We start from the raw sequence: 5343 nt of genomic DNA on the forward strand, positions 1-5343 counted from the left end.
ACTGAATCACCTTGCTGTACAGCAGAAATGAACACAACATTATAAATCAACCATACTTCATTAGAGAAAAAAAGAATTGGGATAAACTCCCAGTGAATGTGGAATGTCTGTAGACTCTCGTAGGACATCCCCAGGGAGTCCTTAGCAACAGCTCCTGGGGCTCAAGATCCTGCGTGAGGCAGGAGGTGAGGTGGTAGGGCTGAACACTGAACACAGAGCAGCATAGATCGGGTGGGGAAGGTGTCTGCATAAAATCGTCTCACCAAAATACTTTGTTCCTGGTGTTTCCCCAGTCTGCACCCTCCAACATCCCTCCTACGAAAGCTTAGCGCCTGCTGCCTAGAGGATGAAGTCTCAGCTCTCCAGACGGGTTGTCCTCTCCCTGTTTCTTCACCCACTGAACTATCCCAAGGCTAGTTTCAAATGGAAATCTTCTGCGCTATCCTTGACTCTTCATTCTCTCCTCTTCGCTTTTACCCGTGTTGATGGTACCACAGTTTAGTGCCTTTTAGCTTTAAGGGGTATTTAACTGACAAAATGGGATTACAGAGATGAGAGGAGGCAGGATAAGACCAGGAAGGATGCGAACGAACGCCAGATTGAAAGCATAAGATAATAAAATCCATTGACATTAAACTCTGCTCTCACCTATTTGATCTCCTAGGATTCCTACAATAACCCCGTAAGGAAGATAATACAGACTTTCATCATTAGCCTCATTTATAGATAAGAAAACTGAAGCCCAGTGAAGTTAAATGATTTGTCCAGAGCCTCCAACCAGGAACACCAAGTGTTGAACCTATTCATTCATTCATGCGTTCATTCATTCACTCACTCATATGCCAGGTACTGCGGCACTGTTTCGAGCACTGGGATAGAGGCTGAAGAACACAGTGGGGGGTTATACAAAGCCTTATTCTACTTGGAGAGACAGGAAATAAACAAATGCGTAATATAATGTTACCGAGAGACAGTGCTACGAAGAAACATTAAGAAAGGTAAGAGACACAGAGAGAGGCTGGGTTCTCTTTTAAATGGAGTAGTCAGAGATTCTGGAGCCTAAACCCTAGAGTACTGAGTACTTTCACCTCTGCTCCAGACTCCACAGACTCTTACTGCTGAAGGAAGCTAATGGTCATGAAATATTATGTAACCCTCTCCTTTTGCAGATGCTGCCCAGGGCTTAGAATGTGTACATTTGAGCACCAGAAACCCTCTAGCACAAGATCCCCCCACTCCCCAGCCATCCAGGCTACAGGTAGCTCTCTTTAAACTCCCACAGAGGTGGGCTGCCTTTTTCACATATAAACTCCTTAGAGGCCAGAAGCACTTGCACATGGTTTACAATAAGTATAAGCCAATTAATCAGTTGACTGATGGGTAGCATGAAAGCAATTGCAAGAAGTGGAAGACTGTTCCCCTTATTCAATAGTCATAAAGATGCCAGTCAATTCACTGGAGAGATTTTCAAATCTATAGGGTCTCTCCCCCCCAAAAGCCTAACCTCTCACCATTCTCTAAATCCCAGGAGCTCCCCTCCTACACAAACCCATTGGGTAGCCAGGGCCAAACAGGCCCCACTAGCAAACCAGATCAGTCCAGGTTACAGTAAGTAAGGTAGCTGGGTCAATTGGTGACATTTCTGCCAAGAGTGGAGAGTGGCAGATGGGTATGAAATGGAGACAGAATTAGTCCTGAATTATTAAAATCAATCCACAGAGTTACTGAGTGGAAATTGACTAGAGTAAGTGACAAAGACAAAATGCGTTCAGCTACTTTGCGTTATTTGTTTAATTTTCACAAACATATCTCTCAGCCATATATTTATTTTAAAAACTTTTTATTGATAGCACCATTGAACATCTTCATTTTTTTTTTTTTTTTTTTTTTGTAGTACGCGGGCCTCTCACTGTTGTGGCCTCTCCCGTTGCGGAGCACAGGCTCCGGACGCGCAGGCTCAGCGGCCATGGCTCACGGGCCCAGCCGCTCCGCGGCATGTGGGATCTTCCCGGACCGGGGCACGAACCCGTGTCCCCTGCATCGGCAGGCGGATTCTCAACCACTGCGCCACCAGGGAAGCCCGAACATCTTCACTTTTAAAGGTATGCATCTGTGCATACATCACTGGGGGACTTCACATGCAATTAGCGATGAGTTATTGAAACTTTGTGTCTTAGAGTTTTAATAATTCCCCCAAATGTGACAATTATACTTTGGCAAAATCACCTGTGAGGACAGCAGGAAGACTTTAAGCAACAAAACTCCACAATACTGTAACATAATTTCAGACCTCCAGGAAGGGGTTACTCTCCCTTGAAAATCATCATCCTTTCCAGATTATTCCCATCAGAATTCAGAGGAGGTTCAGTGTCTCTGGCCTGGCTTTGTACCAAGAGGAGGCCACTGATCCATCTAGCAATAAGCAAGAAAGTTCCGCATAAACAAAAAAGTCCAGAATGAAACACCTGAAAAGTTCCAGAAAAAAATGCACATTTTCATTAGCTAAACTCCAAATTCATAAGAACATTGAGATTACAGGTGAGGATTCGGGTCTGATGCAAGTTCCATTTGAGCAGCTAGTTCTCTGAATCAGCAGCTTCATCCCTGTTTTATTCCTGTGGCTAATCACGTGCAAATACACGCAGAAGCACAAATAGGTGACAATTTATCAAGTGAACGACAAGGGCTATACAATAGGCATGCTTACTAAGCCTAAATTAGAAACCCAAATTAGGTTGCGTTTGTCGTTTTTTTTAAACCAGTCTTTTTTGTGATCTTTAATTGTAAGAGTGTGAAGATACATTACATGCAGGGTAATTTAAAAACAGGAAATGTATTTTGTCCTCTTGGAAAAAAATGGATATGACTTGGCAAAGGATTAAGTGAGTCATGAACAATAAAAAAATGTTTTTAACATCCGAACTTGTCATAGCACTAAGATGCGCTGTTTGTCAGAAACCAGTAACAAAAAAATATCATCAAGTTTAAAATTGGTGGGAAATCAAACACCTTAACTCCAAGAATCAATTGTGCTGATGTAACCCCTTCTCATTTAGCAGTGAGTTCATCAAACTGAGGATATTCATGAGTTGAAGAGATCATCACAGGACAGTGAGAGCACTTCATTCAGTTATAGTGACTGATCTGTAGAGTCAGATTTATAAGGGCTTTATTTTCCAAATTACATTGTACTATGTAAAGATGACTGTATTTTTATAAATAGTTTTATCTAGCTTTTAAAAATATTTTTTTAAAGAGCAAATTCTGCAGAGTGATTATATTAAAAGGATTATTGGGCCCTGGAAGGGCTTTCATCAACAATATCCCTCAAGGACCCTTAGGTTAAGTCAGTGGCTCAGAACTAGTGGCTATTCTGCTCCCCAGGGGGCCTGTGGCAATGTCTGGGGACATTGTTCGTTGTCACAACTTGGGGGGATGCTACTGGCATCTAGGGGGTAGAAGCCAAGAGATGCTGCTAAAAATCCTACAAGGCCAAGACAGCCCCACACAACAAGGAGTTATCCAGTTCAAATGTCAAGGACAAGGAGGTTGAAGAAGCATAGCAAAAGCTCTTACTACCTCAAAAGGCAGTTTATTATAATCCAAAACCTACCCCAGTGATTTCTTTTACATTCAAAGCACCCATTCCTACTGAACTTTGAAGTTCCTGATTTACCTCCATTAGAGTTTGGCCAGCTGGTGGCAAAAAAAAAAAAAAGAAAAAAAAGAAAAAGAAGGAAAAAAGGTAACCAAACATGGAGAGTATTCTAAATTCTTTCTCAATGTCTCCCTATTTTATTGATCAAAAAATTAAAGGGATAATATTTTTTTCTGTCAATAAGTGGAACCTGGTAGCCCCACAGGCATTCATACCAGACAAATATCATGAAAAATAACGTAACCTCTATTTTCACAAACAGAGTTGAAAGTTGGAAAATAAAAGCAGACTTAGTTTTTCCTATAGCTGGTGCTGAAATAATGCAGAAAGGACTCTTTCCATAGAAATAGGAGGCTATCCCTCGTCCCCCGGTTAGAACACCTGATGGCTGGTCCTGATCTGACACCCAGAGGATTCCCTAGACTCTTAAAAAATTATTTTCAGTTCCTAAAAAAATAAGAGAGAATTTTCTGGAACTAACCTAAGCACACAGGAATGTGAAACTGAGTAGCAGTATTTTTATAATCTCAGAAAAAAAAAAAAAAACAGTGTTGTTTAGGCACCACTGCCACTTTGCAGGGCTCATTCAAAGGAAAAAAGAACAATTTTGTGTTTCCTTGGGAGAATTAAAATTCAGGACAACTAAAGGGAGAGTAAAACCCAAGTAAAAACACCATACAGCAGGCATCACGGTGCCTGAGTGGCTAATGCAAGCACCTAACCCGACAGAAAAATATTGCACTTAATTAGCTTGTTTGGGCATTATTAAACACAGCGAGCCCAACTGTCTTCAAAAGGTCCTATTTCACACTGACCGCACTCCATAATTTGGTATGTTCATAAATGTCCATCGAGATAATTTTCTAAGGTTAGATTTAATTATGTTGGAATTAAGAGCCTATTGCTTTCCAGAAAAATACTTTAGAGATTAATTAAAGAACATTATTTGGATGTAAACTAATATGCATTCCTTTACCCAGCTGCACAAAAACTATAAAATTATAATTTTTCCCTTTTAATAAAAGCCGAATGATATGAAATCAACTCTGGAAGTGAGAGACATTTCTTCTTTGGCTCCAGTCAGTGCATCTCAACCAACATTTATACAAGAGAATTTGGTCCACATTTTACTGTGGTGAGTTTCACAGAGAATCCACTGTTTTGTGTGAGTACATTCCATGCTTTTGATATTAAAAGTAAAAACGTTGCCTTATATCTACCCCCGTTTTAGCTATTAAGTATATATACACTATTGTACATACTATATCATACTATTAAGTATATATGCATAATAAACTCCTAGGGATAAAAACCTATTTAGGCATTTTTCTATTTACCTAATTCATGGCCAATTTAAACTCGGATAAGAAATTTTCAAGGAATAAAAATTTTCCTATTCTACTGATCACAGTTGCTTCTTTATTTCAGCCTTAGAATTTAAAACTAAGACAGGTTTTTTTTTTTTTTTTTTTTTTTTTTTTGTGGCACGCAGGCCTCTCACTGTTGTGGCCTCTCCCGTTGCGGAGCGCAGGCTCCGGACGCACAGGCTCAGTGGCCATGGCTCACGGGCCCAGCCGCTCCGCGGCATGTGGGATCTTCCCGGACCGGGGCACGAACCCGTATCCCCTGCATCGGCAGGCGGATTCTCAACCACTGCGCCACCAGGGAAGCCCTAAGACAGTTTT

This window comes from Kogia breviceps, chromosome 1 (genome assembly GCF_026419965.1).
Source record: "Kogia breviceps isolate mKogBre1 chromosome 1, mKogBre1 haplotype 1, whole genome shotgun sequence".
Classification (NCBI taxonomy): Eukaryota; Metazoa; Chordata; class Mammalia; order Artiodactyla; family Physeteridae; genus Kogia; species Kogia breviceps.